Here is a 16857-nt window from a genome sequence, read left to right as displayed (position 1 = left end):
GTGGGTGGCGAAATACCCCAGCAACTGCCGGGATATATAACTAGGTTATCTACATTATTATTTTGAACCAAATTAATACTTTCAACTTAACTCACTCATTACTTCTTTTGTTGGCTCCAAACAGTCTTTCGATTGTCTGGAAATCGTATGCTAAATCCCGTACCTGTATACGGGTGAACTCGAAGTCCATAAAAATAGCTTTCGCTCGACAGTGTTTCCAGGGCTATCAGACGCCGTTTGAATTTTGACGATCGGCACAGTAGTTTCGGAGATAGCAGGGGGCTCTGGATAGCCCCCCCCCCCCCCCCAGTCACTTGCGTTATGGAAAACATCCCAGTTGTAGACGCTGTTCCGTACGAGTGTGCGGCGCTGGTGCAATTGGGCGCAGTGGCGCCTTCTGCGGCGGTGTGGCAGAACATACCTTACCTGATGTTCCAATAGGGGAAGCAGTCGGCGTAGTGGTGGAAGTACTACGAATTTTTGTTTCTTTACATGTTAATTAAGCTGATGTTTTTTGGCCCGTATTCTCGATGGTACTGTTTTATTACACTTGACCATTTGGTAATGAAAGCTTCAGAATTTATTGGCTCTTTTTGTTTTCCTATGAGCGAAGGTTAGGTATATGGTAGGTATTTGGTACCTTTAGTGGTGGTTTATGGGTATGTGCGGTGGTGAAGGACGGCGTGGGCTGTAAGTGAAATGGCTTATCTTTATGATTTTCTGTACGTTCCTGGTGTAATATTTTGTTTATTTTCTCTCTAAGACCCTTTCGGATGGTGCCCTCGGTTTAAAGGTAGTGTGCCACCTTTAAAAGATTTCCCATTTTATTTTTCCTAGGATAAGAAGCTTCTGTTTTTACCTAATATCGCAAAAAAAAAAATCAAAAATGGGCCTGGAATAGTGCCTTTTTCGCCTAAAAGTTTATCGGTTTTTAGATATGTATAACAACTGTAGTGGGCTCACCTGCAAACAGGCGTCGGCAACAATCGCGAATGCGGCGCACTTGTGACAATAAGCAATGGTCATTATAGTGTTACGACCATACGACGTACGGGAATGAGTTATCTAATCGTAGACAACACAATGTCGAGCCTTAAACTGTAAGCCCGTATTGGTATTGTTTCTTTTATTTGGCTGCCGAACATTATTTATGGTTTGAAATATGATTTTATGTAAAATAATTGATATGAAAAAGCCGTCTCATAAGTTATGACCCCATTTCACCACACGCAAGTGGCAGAAATGACAATGATCAGCTGACGCATTTTTCTTGGCCGAAGTCAGAGCGCGCGGCCCGACGCACCACCACCGCACCACAAAGTATGAGCAGAAGCCGCGCCCAAAGCCAGGGCCCCGGTAACGTGAGGTAGCCGAGTCGGGGCAGCGTGCGCTGACCCAAGCCGGGGCCGCAGCTGTGGGCGCGGTCTACCGCATCCCCGCGGGCAGCCCCGGGCTATCACATGACACCGGGAGGACGCGCGGCCCCGGCTTGGGTCAGCGCACGCTGCCCTGACTCGGCTACCTGACGTTACCGGGGCCCTGGCTTTGGGCGTGGTCTCCGCACCACCTAACAGGCGTGTTCGAAACCGCAGGAGCTGATGATGAACGGGTTTATCGAAACTTGATTGGATGAGCATATCGGTAATAGCGAGGCATTTTCATTTTTCTCCATTGACTTATAATGGAAAGGTCACGTCACTGACCTGACCTTAGGTCACGGATATAAGAAATCCGAGATATACAAAATGTAGGCGCCCATAACATCATGCAATCCACCAAGTTTAAACCCTCTCTGACAAACAGTGCAGGCTGGACATGATTGCAAACTTTTTTAGGCTTGGTCAGTTAACTTGATCTGGTGACCTGACCTGACATGACCTGGGGTCAAAAATTTCACATATTGTCCAAAATTGATGTACAAAAAGCTACCTCGAGGGGCACGGCGCTACGCGCCGCGGTTTTTTATTTACACGCAAAAAACGCGACAGGGTGGTAACATATGCCCCCCCAAATGGGGCGAAGGTTAAGTGTACTTAAAGTTTTTCTTAATTATTATGTAAACTTTAATTAATTAAGTTCAAGTTAACCAAATTGCATCATATCGCATATCATTCGATTCGGCTGATCACCAGGAACAAAATGACACAATTTTTACCTCTAGCGTCATAATGTCCCAACTCCCAAGTTATTGGCAAAAACGTCATTTGACCTCAGTTGACCTCATTTGACCTGACCTATGGATAAGTATACCAAACAAAGAAGCACCAAGTGACCTGCTGCTAAGTACTGTGGTTTCAAAGCACAAAAGTGATAGAATGAAGCGGATATCTCCAGTATTTTCCGAATTTAGTATTTTCCCATAGGCTTAACATTACGACGTAATGACCTCTAACTGACCGCAGGTCAGTGACCTCAAAAAACCCGAAATGTATGTTATACAACTCGGTGAACTAAGCACATCCTGAAAGTTTGAAGGAAATCAGTCCAAAACTGTGAGTTGGACAGGTGTAAAAATAAAATTGAGAATTGACCATGACCTAAGACCTTGTACTGGTTTTTCTGACCTGGTGACCTGACCCAAGGTCACCCAGACCTTATATTTTCAGGTCATATGTAAAAGGGCTGCCCCATAGGTAATCTGTGCCAAACTTGGCGGCGCTGTGCGCCGCCGTTTTTACGCTATCTTCGAAAAATCTTAGGGGGGTCGCATCGACCCCCCTGCCAGGGCGAGGGTTAACCTCTGTGATGCGCCACGTTTGTAAGATTGGGGGCTGTTCGGCTGCGCAGCCAAAATGAAATGTGTTGCAGCACGCATGCGCAGAGAGGACTACGTCGTCCGTTAGTCCCGTCCACACTACTGCGTCACCGCCTGTGTGACGTCACTTACTGTAGCATACTTCGTTGTCCTGCAGCCGGAAATTCGGTGCTGCAGGAGGCGAAAGTGGCGCGGATTAACCCGCGCCCGGCTGGGGGTCCTGGATTTCCACGCCCTGCTGGGAGGGGGGGGGGGTGTTTGAACACCCCCCCCCCCCGTGTAACTCGGCTCCTGGGCCACGTAGCGATACGCGGAAGGCGGCGTTCGAAAGAGCGTAAAAAATAATGACGAAATCACTTCGGCCAATTTTTTGGTCAGGTCAAAGGTCAGGTCACCAGAGGTCATTGAAGGCAAAATTTCGCCGATTTCCAGGTCGAATGTGGAACATTTCCAAGAAGCCAACGCATAACTCGGGAACCAATAGAGCTAAAGCGCCGCGGAAAAGTGCATTCGATAGCCCTATTAACCCGGCAGGCGGTGGGCCTACCAGCCACCTTCCGCGCAGTGGGGGGGCATTTTTTTGCCCCCCCCCGTATCTCCGAAACTTCTGGACGGATCCGGAAAATTCAAACGGCGTTCGATAGCCCTGTCAAATTTGTCGCGGGAAACCAAATTTCATTGACCTCGGGGTCACCGATGACGTCAAAGGTCAGGTCAAAGATAAAATGTTTCACCGTTCACGGGGCTTCTAGGGAAAGCGCTATAACACCGAGTAAAACGCATTTTATCGAAAATCAGCGATAAGGCGTCAGTTGTCTAGTACATATGTTGCTATTAGAGGTCACTGGTCATACCAGGTCAGGTCACAGGTCAGGTCACCAAAGGTCACCAAGGGTCACCACATGAGCCCAACTTTACTAAGGTTATGTGATGCATGTTTTATGGCCAGTTTTTCATTTCCAACTCAATGGTGTTGGTTATAAGACCATCAGGTACGGTTGAGGTCACTTTCTGGTGGAGGTCAGGTCAAGGTCAGGTAAAAAAGGTCAAATTTCAAAGTAGATATTTTTGCATAAAATGGGTATCGATTCGATGCAGCACGTCACGGAGAGTTTAATGAAGGTCTTTGTTTTGCGCTACGAGGTCTGGAATTGCTAAAAAATTGAGTTTGAAAATTTGACGTCATCAATTTTGAACAGTTTTTTCGCTATAACTTGGCCAAAAAAAAGAGGTATCAATCTCAAATTTGGTATGTAGATAGAAGGCGGTAGGGACTATCACATATATTCCGTTTTTTTTTTCGAAATTCAAAAAACTTTTTGGACTTTTTAGCTATTATATTCAAAAAAATTATTTTTTTTTTATTTTTGGGGGTCAAAATACAAAAAAAATTGAAAAACCGTAATAGCAGTTTTGTAGCCCTTTTGATTCCACACCTTTTATGTCTAAAAAAAAAAAATTCTGTATCTCTAAATGACATTACTTTTGACAGCGTCGTGTTCCTCTCGTCGAGACGCGTCGAATGAACTATAATTTGACCTTTAAAGGTCAACTTGAAAATTTGACCTCAGGTCAAGGTCATGACCTGACCGGAAAAGGTCATGTTGCATATCAGTCAATCCACAACGTCGAGCCGAACACCTCTAAGGCATTTTCAGCGCTCTAGCACGACTCTATCAGAAGCTATTAGCGAAAAACTGTTAGATTCTGTTCGTGACCTGAGATGACCTCGGGGACATAACGAGGGGTCGCAGATGCCATTTTCCGGTTCAGTGTGTCAATTTTACCTACATCTCGATGTTTGAGAGTGTCTAGAATAGCGTTCGTGCAAAACAGACGCTTTTCAATTTTCTCCCATTGACTTTATAATGGAGAGGCCGCAAAATTGACCTGACCTTAGGCCACCGATATCAAAATTCCGAGATAAATTTTTTTATAGATAATGTTGCTCTAATTAATCGCTGAAAGTTTAAAGGCAATCGATCAATCGGTGTAGCTATGACGAGCATTCTTCTTTTTTCTGAGGTGAGGTCACTTGGCGTGACCTGGTGACCTGACCTAAGGCGACCTGGGTCTGAAATTTTTACAACATGTGCGGAAAAGATGCACTAACAGGTGTGCCAAAAACGGCGGCGCTCCGCGCCGTCCTTTTTGAGATATCTGCGAAAAACCGCAGGGGGGGCGGGGGTGTTCAAACACCCCCCCCCCCCCGGCCCGGCGCGGGTTAAAATTTGACCTTTTTTACCTGAAAGTGACCTGACCTCAGCTATTTTCAGATGAAAATGGCCTCAAATGACACAGCTGACACAGAGTTCGAAATCTATTACCTAAATGGACCATAAAACATGTGTCACGTGACCGACTTATGATATAATATTTCCGTGACCTGTGATGACCTGACCCAGACCTGAAAATTAAAGTACAAGTTTGGTACCCTCAGGGTTTCTGAAGCATCTGTTCACGAGTGTGTAAACCAAATATCAGCCTGATCTGACTTGTAAGACGGCAGCCAGAGCCCAAAATGTGAACAAGCCAAACATCGATAACTTTTACTTTGACCTGACCTGTGACGTCACCGGTGACCTGGAGGTCAATGAAATTAGGTTTCGCTTAACCCGCGCCCTGCTGGGGGTCCTGGATTTCCACGCCCTGCTGGGGGGGGGGTGTTTGAACACCCCCCCCCCCTTGTAACTCGGCTCCTGGGCCACGTAGCGATACGCGGAAGGCGGCGTTCGAAAGAGCGTAAAAAATAATGACGAAATCACTTCAGTCAATTTTTTGGTCAGGTCAAAGGTCAGGTCACCAGAGGTCATTGAAGGCAAAATTTCGCCGATTTCCAGGTCGAATGTCGAAAATTTCCAAGAAGCCAACGCATAACTCGGGAACCAATAGAGCTACAGCGCCGCGGAAAAGCGCATTCGATAGCCCTATTAACGCCCTTTCTGAGTAATTCTCTCAGATTTGACCGAACGTCAACGGTTTTGCCTGCAGGGGGCAAAAACTGCAAAAATAGCCGATCTTTTCGAAAACAGTTTTTCTGCAATAACTTTTGACCCAAGCCTTGTACGAGCTTACTTTTACCGGCATCGTGTTCCTCTCGTCAAGACGCATCGAATGAACTATGTCTTGACCTTGAAAGGTCAACTTGAAAATTTGACCTCAGGTCAAGGTCATGACCTGACCGGAAAGGGTCATGTTGCATATCAGTCGATCCGTATCGTCGAGCTGAACACATCTAAGGCGTTTTCATCGCTCTAGCATGCCTCTATCAAAAGTTATTTGCGAAAAACTGTTAGATACCATTCGTGACCTAAGATGACCTCAGGGCATAAACAAGGGTCACGGACACCATTTTCAAGTTCAGTGTGTCTAAACCACTTGTAATTCGGTGTTTGGGAGTGTTTATAATGTCTTTCATCCAAAAGAGGCGCATTTCAATTTTCTCCCATTGACTTATAATGGGGAGGTCGCAAAATTGACCTGACCTTAGGTCATCGATATCAAAATTCTGAGATATACATTTGGTACATGCTATTGCTCTTAGCAATCGCTGAAAGTTTCAAAGCGATCGGTCACTCGGTGTAGCTATGACAGACATTGAAAGTTTTTATGAGGTGAGGTCACTTCAAGTGACCTGGTGACCTGACCTTGAATGACCTTGGTCTGAAATTTTCACAACATGTGTAGAATTGATGTATGGTAAGGTGTACCAAAAACGGCGGCGCTCCGCGCCGCCGTTTTTGAGATATTCGCGAAAAACCACAGGGGGGAGTGTTCAAACACCCCCCCCCCCCAGCAGGGCGCGGGTTAACAGTTTTTCCGGGGCTATCAGATTCAATTTGAATTTTGACGATCGGCACAGTAGTTTCGGAGTTAGGAGGGGGGCTATTAATAGCCCCCCCCCGCCAGTAGGGCGCGTTATACACAGACCCCAGTGGGGCGCGGGTTAATCATTCATTACCAACCAAAAGACCTTCAAAGAATGTGCCTAAGGTTATTATTCCATACTATTTTACTAAAAATAATACTCAAACATGCCATTGTTCGCCTTCAACAACTTATCAGTTTGTCCATTTACCGTCTCCGCTGTCCATTTGAATATACCGACAATGCATGTGTGATCCCTGGTATCTCACCTCTGACATTGAGGTATACGAGGCCCTTCGGTAGCAGCTGCCCACTCAGTCGCGGGAGGTCGGCGGCGGTGACTGACAGCCGCTTCACAGTCTTCCGTGAGCCCCGCAGCTCCGTCAGCTCGCTGAGAGGAACTCCAGCCCGAAGGATGATCGTGTTTGGATTCCCCCTGATACCACCACCTGGAATATTGATCGGTAGTCACTGTAATGTGGCAGGAACACTCTGACACTAGCTCAGTGAAACTACCGAGTATGGGGTGTAAAGAAACTATCGGACATCCATTTGTTCGCCATATCTATCCACGGAGTTTATTTTCTCTTCATATGCAATATTCGCCTTTTATATAAATTATGTCATTAACCTTCGCCCCGTTGGGGGGGGGGGGGGGATTTTCAGTACCTTCCCGGGGATCAATTTGACACCTTCACACCAAATTTCAAGTCTTAGGTCACCTTAGGTCAGGAGTTATTGAGGTCAAACTGAGGTCATGTTCGAGCAAAAATGAGCAAAAAACATGCAATCTTGAAACGCTCACCAAATATACAGTTATCAAGCAATTTCAAAGTTCTTTATATGGTATAGTACATAGACAAAAAGCGGTGCTACAAAACGGCTATCTCGGATTTTCAAAATTTTGGGTTTGTGACCCCAAAAAATTCAAAAAATTGATTTTTTTAGAAAAACTAAAAAATCAAAAAAAATCCGTATTTAGAAAAAAAACGGAATACATGTGATAGTCGCTGTGCTCTTTATATACATACCAAATTTCAGATCGATATCTCGTTTTTTGGCCAAGTTATAGCGAAAAAAACTGTTCAAAAATGATGACGTCAATTTTTTTAGCTCAATTTCTAGCGATTCTAGACCACGTACGGCAAAACAAAGACCACCATTAAACTCCCCGTGACGAGCTGCATCGATTCTATACCCATTTTATGCAAAAATATCAACTTTGAAATTTGACCTAATTTGACCTGACCTTGACCTGACCTTGACTAAAACGTGACCTAAGCTGGCCCCAAAGGCTGCCTGACCCACATAATCGCATTTGTCATGTAAAAAGGACCATAAAACATGTACCACACGACACTTTCATATTGTGACCCCCCAGTATGTATGTATGTATGTAGGGTGAAGTCGTATAAGAGTACGCACTTAGTGGATTTCTTGCTCTCATTTGTTTAATATTTGAAAGAAAGAAATGGCAAATAGGAAATATTAAAGTTCATTGAATTAGCCATCAACCCATGGGGCAACGATCCTTCAGCGTAAATGGAAGCGGTCTAAAACTGACATTTTCTGAACCACTGCAGTTGCGTACTCTTACCATATGGGGTGTGTAAGAGTACGCACGCCAGGCGGGTGGAGTACGCAAGCATATGAACACACGCCTATGCAGCTTGTACTGTCCAAATGCTTAACTTCAAACTCAGAAGGCATCTAAGTTAATTCTAGTATCCAAAAAGAAAAACATAAAATAAATCTTTCAAGTCTATAAATCAGGAAATACCTAATCATGTCGTGTGTTTCTTTAAAAAAAAATGCACAATCAAAAGACAGAATAACTCGTATTTGGAAGAATTTCGGGTACCCATCTGCATCACAGTGCTCCATTGATGATATACCTACAAAACAAACGTCATTGAGCGATAGATTAATAATCTTATATTTCTGTATATTCGATTTAATGTATAATTCTGCGTACTCTTACCCTCCTGAACAGTGCGTCCTCTTACCGTACATGCAATTCGCGCACAAAACAACCCCGAAACGTTGTGCAAAACTTCGCAAACAGAATATTGCACTGCACAGTATTTCCCCAGATAACCTCACAAGTTTCCCACAACAATCACGGAAATGTACCTTATCTCAACTGCCAAGTATCAAAATTATTGTACCATACCATAATAATATCATAACGCTCGAAAATAATATTTATCGCCTTAAACTCAACAGCGTCGCCGCTCAACGCCCACGTTCCGTTGGTGACAAGCACGCACTGGCGGCTTCATGTCACTTCATGAACTCGACAAACCCGCGTTGCTAAGCAACCGAAACAGCTGATGCGTACTCTTATCGCCCGCGTACTCTTACCCGCCCTTACCCTATGTATGTGTAGGAGGGCTCCTTCTCCTGTGCCGCCGCCTATTGCTCGGGCGGCTATATGTTGGCAATGAATGAACTGCCGCCAATGAATGGACTGCCGCTCCGAGACCGACTGAGTCAGAGTCGGAAGTGGAACTCTGCCGCTGCGAGCGCCCGCGGCTACAGCTCACGCGCCGTGGGCTATTTGCCGTGCTCTGCGGCGACGGCTGTGGCAGTGATGGCGGCTGCTGATTGGCTGGCGCTGCGACGCCAGGGCAGCCGCCGATTGGGTTTTCTCCTGGAACCTTCTCGGACGAAAGGTCGTCTGAAGGTCATTGTCATTGACGGGGGGATTCGGTCTGGAGCGGGGGGCTACGCTTGGGATTGGAACTTGAACTTTGACTTTGGTTTCGAACTGGTCTTGCTTGCCAATACAATGTGACTAATGTTTTGCATAAAGTCTATCACGGCCATGTCTACATTTGGTGGCAGCGTTTAACGAGCTTCGCTCTTTCGATTATGACTTGATTCAAGAAGTTACCTACTTACCAAGAGGCAAGGACGAACTGAAGATGAAGACGTTCTCGACTGGTCCGCTCGGCGCTCGGCCCTGGGCCTGGCCTACTTCGCGAGTGCATCCGGTGACTCTCGGAACTGTGAGTTTTCGTGTCTGGTCCCGCCTGGGCCATGATTTTGTGCCTGAGTCGAGACTGTCAGTGACTTGTGCCGCCCAGAACTATGGTGAAGCAGTGCAGTCTGGTGTCTCAGTGTGCAGCCTCTGCCGCTGTTTGTTGGTGATGGCCATGGTTGCCTCCGAGTGCGTCCGCCGTCGCCGTCGCTCGTGGCGACCGCTGTCGCAGTCTTCTTCGTCGCCTTCAAGTTGCAGCCGCCGCTCCTCGGCCGCCGGCTTCGGGCCAGAGCTGCTGTGACGTCAGCAGTCATGTGACGCTGCTCGTCGCTCGGCCGGCTGTGCGTCAGCTGATCGCCGCGGCCGCTTCTGCCGGCTGCCTGACGGCCTGACGGCCTGGCGGGCCAATGGATGGGCAGACGGCGAGGATCTTCATCGACAGACGGCTATAAGATAAGTGCATTAATCGATTGTGTTGTGTCTATTGTGTAGTGTATGTATTTTGTTTGTGATGTGTAGATAGGTGTGTCATTTTGGCAAAATGAATCCCAGGGACGGGGAGCAGAGTGGGTCTGGGGACGTGCGCCGCGGGGCGATCGGTGGATTTTCGTTTGAGGCGCCAAAGTTCGCCGGGGAGAGTGGCTCAGCCTGTGACAGATTTTTGGCGGATCTGGACACTTTCTACACTTTTCACAATTTGGATGATGAGTTCAAGCTGCGCTTCCTGCCGCTGTGCTTGACCGGGCTCGCACAGGATGCTTTTGAGGCCCTCCCACGGGAGGAGAGGGACACGTTCAGCCGGGCTGCTAGTGCTCTCCGCCACTTGTTCATCAAACCGTGCGCGCTGGATGCTCATAGTCAGCTTCAGCAGTTAAAGTTTGACCCGTCGACCTCTCTTGACGCGTTTGTCATCCGACTGCGTGCGCTAGTGGCTGAAGCGTTCCCTGGGAGTGTGTGCGATCAGGTGCTCTTCCACTCTTTCCTCACGGCTCTGCCGCGAGAGTATAAGCAGCAGATAATTTCGACCGGTATCGAAACCTTCCCAAAAGCCGTAGAGAAAGTAAGCAATATCATTCGTAGTGAGCGCGTCCCGATTCAGGATCGGGCCCCGGTGCGTCAGGTTAGCCAAGCTGGTGGGAACGAAATGCTGGAAAAGGTGCTTCAGCGGCTGGAGCAGCTGGAGCTTCAGGTCGCGCGGGCGGCTCAGCCCGCCGCTCGGGAGCGGGGACCGGCGCGAGCGGGGATGGCACGCGCACGGGACGGTCGGTCGGACGCGGGCCGGCCGGACGGGGGCCGCCAGGGGCGCGGCCGGCGCGCATGTTTTGCCTGCGGCAGTGAGCAGCATCTGCGTGCGGCGTGTCCCCATCGGCGCGCACGGTGCTATACGTGCGGCCGAGACGGGCACATTTCCCGAGTCTGTGACCGGGGAAACGACGCCGGGGTCACGGTAAGTCGCAGCGCCAACCAGTGCCCCCAGCCCCAAAACCCGCCGCAGTGAGGCCGGAGAAGCCCAAGTGCGCTTCCGATGCTGCAGGCGCGGCGCTGAATGATGACATGACCCAGTGGCGCAGCCAGGATTTGGTTTCGGGGGGGTCATCGCCTCCAAAGCGGGCCCCCTAGTATGCGGGCCCCCACCCATTTTTCAGAATCTTTCCATATTTCATACGCATTCTGCTGAGCGGGACCCCTTTACCTACACGATAACCCTGAGCGAGTTTGAATCGGAAAATTTTGATAGAACAATAGCTCGGTAATCACCCGGTGTTCAATTTCTACGCGAATTGACCATGACAGAAATATGTTACTATGAGGTACGAATTCATATCTTTCGAGGCCGAAATGTGCCCCTTCCGCAATATGCATAGCATATACGCTAACAGAGCTGTTGCCTGCTTCTAATCTATCGGACAATATTTAAGTAGTCCCATGTGCCTGTCCTAAGTCTTCTATTGGCTGCTGTAGTAGATTGTGTCGACAGAAATATGTTACTACCAGTAAAACGCCTTTTGGGCGAAGAACGAGCGAGCGAGATAGTGAGCCCTGCACGTGCGGAAGGGCGAGAGGGTACTTCCAACAGGCTTGTGCAAAGCACACTTCTAACCGGTCGCTAGCGGTGTGCCAAATTTGAACGCGATCGGCCCAGCCGTTCCTGAGATCTGGAAGCGGCATTCTGCACGTGCGCACGTGCGAACGGGGTCCAAACTGACTTTTGCACGGCACCCTACTAACCGGTCCCCAACCGTGTACCAAATTTGAGCGCAATCGGCCCAGCCGTTCTCGAGATCTGGAAACGACCCCTGCACGTGCGCACGTGCAGCAGCACCCCAACTCTGGCACATGTATATGCATTGCCTAGTGGGTGCTTACCGACATGCCAACTTTCAGCGCAATCGGCCAAGTACTCACCGAGATATTGCAACTATTAAAAAACTGACACCTCTTTGTTTTGCACGTGGCAGTTGGCACGTGCATAAGGGGTCACCCACATGCATCGGGAATAGTCCAATACTTGGTAAAAGAATAAGCTACCCTACAAAAATTACCGCATGTAAATCGGTCAAGTGATTGCTGAAATATAAGCGTCGCAAAATCGTGACCACGGCCGCAGGGGCGTAATCACTCCTCGAGATCTGGAAGCGCCCCAGCTGCACGTGCGCACGTGTAGTAGCACCCTAACCGCAACACATGGGATCGCATTGCCTGTTGGGTGCCTACCTGCATGGGCGCCGCCACCGGGGGGGACGGGGGGGACGCGTCCCCCCCACTCTCAGAATGGAAGGGGGACGTCCCCCCCAAACTCATTACGGAGCGAGCGAAGCGAGCGTATAGTCTTTCGGGAAATTTCTGAGTATGAGCGGCCGGCCGGCCGTGGTCTGGTCACGCTTTTGCGAGACTTATGTCTCAGGAACCACTTGACTGATTTACATGCGGTAATTTTTGTAGGGTAGCTTCATTCCTTTTAACAAGTATTGAACTTTTCTCGATGCATGTGGGTGACCCATTATGCACCCGCCACGTGAAAAACGAAGAGGTGTCAGTTTTGTAACAATTGCAATAGGTATCTCGGTAACATACTGGGCCGATTGCGCTGAAAGTTGGCATGTAGGCACCCACCAGGTAATGCATATCCATGACCATGTGCCACAGTTGGGGTGCTGCTGCACGTGCGCACGTGCAGGGGTCGATTCCAGCTCTCGAGAACGGCTGAACCGATTGTGCTGAAAGTTGACACATGGTTAGGGACCGGTTATTAGGGTGCCGTGCAAAAGTCAGTTGGGACCCATTTTGCACGTGCGCACGTGCAGGGTGCCGCTTACAGATCTCGAGAACGGCTAGGCCGATTGCGCTCAAATTTGGCACATCGTTAGAAGCCGGTTAGTAGGGTGCAGTGCACAAGTTTCTTGGAGGTACCCCCTCGCAATTTCGTACGTGCAAGGCCCACCCCCTCGCTCGCTCCGTTGGTCGCCCCAAAAGGCGTTTTACTGGCTGTTTTCCTACTCGAAATTTGATTAGGCCCTTCGGTCCAATGACACCATTTCAGAGCCGGAAGGATGAAAGAATTAGTGGGAGAAATTGGTCTGGGCTGTGGGCAGCTACCCCAGTGAGCCACTTGGGCTGAACTCGACCAATTGAACAGGCAGCCCAGCCCACTGGCACTCACTGTACCCGGCAACGGACTCTAGCTCCAGTTGAGTCATTCCCGCATGGGATAGAGTTGCCCGTCCAGCCCGGAGCAGGGGATCGCGGCGTGGAGGAGAAGGATTTGACTGTCCTGAGGATGGAAGCGATGGAACGGTGCCGAATCTGAGAGGGTCCAGGAGGTTTAGATACTTAGTATGTAGGGTATAGATGGGCCTATATGCATTGGTCTGACCCCTGCCACCTCGGCCAACAAAAGCTCCAGCTCTTAACCGACCTGTCATCGCGGAACTGCCGATTTTTGATATCGTGATCAACGTGTGTCGTATAACACCACTGGCCGAAAACGGGCATAATATAATTCGTCTAACCAGCCAAGAGCATGACTTTAAACCAATCCGACCTCGGAGTCAAAATCTGAACAATTTCGAAGACTTCAACAGCTCCGACTATGGCCAAAACTGTCAACTCCGACTGATTCCGGCTCCGACCCCACAATTCTGCAGTCACACTACACTAAATTTTCAGCTTCTAAGAAATATGCTATACCGTTGACAGGACCACAAAACTTTGAGGCGACTTGACTACTTGACTTGGTGACCTGACCTAAGGTTTTCTGGTATCAAGTTTGTTAAACGGGCTGCAAAATTCGTATTTTAGAGCAGTTTTGCCTGATGTATTTTGCCAATTTTCGCGGCGCTTCGCGCCGATTCATGTACAAGCCAGACAGAGAGATTGTAACTATACAACGCCTCCTCCCCCACGCGGGTATGCAATATGCATTACCTATAAGTGATTACGAAGTTCAAACCAGCTGAATGCTGATTGGCTGGCATTTTTCCGTAAGGAAATGGATTCCTCGGCAAGGGAATGACAAAGTGTAATTATGGGAATGACTTCAGTCTTCAAACCTAAAATCGATACCGATATCTTTGGCTAGGGTGATCGTTGAGCCATAAAAGCTCCTGATTTGTTCTCGTCTCAGCTCAAGCTACAAAACTGTTACTTCAGTTCAAAACCCAATGTTAAAAGTGGCATATTTGCTTTAAACTTTGAATGCATCGGACCGAAAAAGCCACGGTAAGAATGCCCACTTTTGGGTTTTCAGTCGGTCAGTCCGTCCCCCCCAGTCAAAAATCCGTGGCGGCGCCCCTGCCTACCTGTATGCCAAGTTTCAGCGAAATCGCCTCAGTAATTACCGAGTTATTGAAATGGGAACAAATTTGGCTCCTCTTCTTTTTGTATTTTGCACGTGCAGTGGGGGTCACTCACATAGATCAACAGTACCCGACCTTTGTTAGAAGGGATGCAGCTACCCTACAAAAATTACCGCGAGACAATCGCCCAAGCGGCCCCGTGCTCCCGGGGCCCCGGACCCGTCCACGGGAAGCCCGGGCGGGCCCTATCCACAAAGGGGGCCCGGGCCCGTTCTCCCAGGGGCCCGGGCCAGTTCTCCCGGGGGCCCGGGCCCGTTCTCCGGGAGGCCCGGGCCCGTTCTCACGGGGGCCGGGGCCCCATCCAACCGGGGATCCGGGCCCCGTCCACCCGGGGCCCGTTCTCCAGGGGGCCCGGACCCATCCACGGAGCCCGGGCCCCATCCACCCAGGCGTATTTGGAATTTCCGACCTCGACGAGCGTCTGTGGTAGAAAACCACTACTTTGGTAGGGGAAACTACTGCTGTCTGCTACAATTTGCACTGCATGTCAAGCTATTGTAGCGACATCTATGCATATACATTTCCGACCTCGACGAAAATCTCGCGGCGCTTCGCGCCGACCCGCCCCGCCCATTCATACTGGAGACCAAAAGAGATTATGAGTTCAGAGTTGTGACAAATACCTAAAGCAACCACCACGTATGATATATACATTAACAGTTAACTATCAGATTGACGGCATGCATGCCAACAATTATACCCTGATAGAAGACCGGAGGCTCTGGTTACCCGTGTAAAAATGAATACTTCAGACGCGTACCGCGTAGGAATTCAGCCCAGTATCGTTGAACAGATAGTGCATCGGCCTGAAAAAGTACGGTAACGATACCCAATGTTGGGTTTTTAGTCGGCCGATCCGTCCCCCCTGTCGAAAATCTGTGGCGACGCCCCTGGCACGTAGGACAAAAGTACGTATCGCAAATGTTCGTACAGTATAAAGTACGCATGGACAAAACTACGTCAAGGACAAAAGTACGCATGGCAAAAGTACGTACAGTATAAAGCACGAATGAGGGGCTCGAGCCAGTTCTCCCGGGGGCCCGGGCCCCATCCAACGGGGGGTCCGGGCCTCGTCCATCCGGGGCCCGCTCTCCCGGGGCTCCGGACCCATCCACGGGGGGCCCGGGCCCCATCCACACAGGGGCCCGGGCCAGTTCTCCCGGGGGCCCGGGCCCGTTCTCCCGGGGGCCCGGGCCCCATCCACCCAGGGGGTCCGGGCCCGTTCTCCCAGGGGCCCGAGCCAGTTCTCCCGGGGGCCCGGGCCCCATCCAACCGGGGGTCCGGGCCCCGTCCACCAGAGGCCCGGGGCCCGGACCCATCGACGGGGGGCCCGGGCCCCATCCACCCAGGGGGCCCGGGCCAGTTTTCTCGTCCGGTTAGATTAGGACCTCTCTCCTCCCCCCTCTCTCTCTCTCCTCTCTCTCTCTCTCTCTCTCTCTCTCTCTCTCTCTCTCTCTCTCCCTCTCTCTCTCTCTCTCGAGCGGGCCCCTGACAGAAATTTCGGGGGGGTCAGCTGACCCTCTGACCCCCCCCTGGCTGCGCCACTGAGTCATGACCTTTTCAGGGACCGTTGCAGGCGTGTCGTGTAAATTTTTGTTAGACACTGGGTCGTCTATTAACGTGATAAATAAGTCCCTGCTTGACGTTCTTCCTCGTGTGACCCTATTGAAAACAGCGACAAAGGCAAAGACAGCCTCACAGGAGGAGTTGCCGTTGATTGGTCTTGTAAAAGTGCCGGTAAAGATAGCAGACCAGAGTCACGTTGTCACATTCTATGTCACTGAGCCAATTGATGTCCCATGTCTCCTCGGTCTTGATTTTCTCCGTGTGGTGCCCTGTGTGATTGACCTGTCGGGCCGGCGTCTGTTGTTGACTGAGCAGAACCAGGTGCGATCGATCTCAGCCGAGAAAACGTCTGTGGGACGAGCTGTGGTGGGCAGTGATTTCTCCCTTCCCCCGGCGGCTGAATGTTTCGTGAAGGGATACGCCCACAATTGTGATTATACCGGCCCTGTCCTTGTGGAACCGTGTCTGTCTCTCCCAGGTGTGGAAGTGGTAAGATGTATCGCGACTGTGACCGATTCAACCATTCCGCTCCTGGTTAGGAATGTGACATCAGAAAATGTGACCATTCCCAAACACTGTCCCGTGGCTGATTTGGAGGTGAGCTTTGAGGAGCTCTCACCGGAATCCGAGTCCGAGCCAACTAAAACGGTGGACATTGAATCCAGTGTTGACCTTTCTGAGACTGACCTGACCGATTCACAGCGCAAAGAACTGTTTGCGGTGCTCAAAAAGTACAGTAACATGTTTGACGGTCACGTTGGTCACACTTCTCTCGTGACTCACCAGATTGATACTGGTGACCATCCTCCCATTAGTCAGGCTCCTCGGCG

General features: G+C 49.7%; 1 long non-coding RNA gene across 1 annotated transcript in view; it reads right to left on the bottom strand.

Annotated features, from left to right (window-relative positions):
- The window catches only part of LOC122390817, a 45134-nt gene that overhangs the window by 12480 nt on the left and 15797 nt on the right, over positions 1-16857 (bottom strand). The window contains exon 2 of the long non-coding RNA XR_006258227.1: positions 6892-7071. This is a non-coding gene — a long non-coding RNA (uncharacterized LOC122390817). The remainder of the gene's footprint in view (positions 1-6891; positions 7072-16857) is intronic.

Source organism: Amphibalanus amphitrite, unplaced genomic scaffold (assembly GCF_019059575.1).
Source record: "Amphibalanus amphitrite isolate SeventyFive unplaced genomic scaffold, NRLGWU_Aamphi_draft 000410F_arrow, whole genome shotgun sequence".
NCBI classification, from domain to species: Eukaryota; Metazoa; Arthropoda; class Thecostraca; order Balanomorpha; family Balanidae; genus Amphibalanus; species Amphibalanus amphitrite.
The sequence above is the reverse complement of the archived record's forward strand: the minus strand, read 5'-3'. Positions and strand labels throughout refer to the sequence as shown.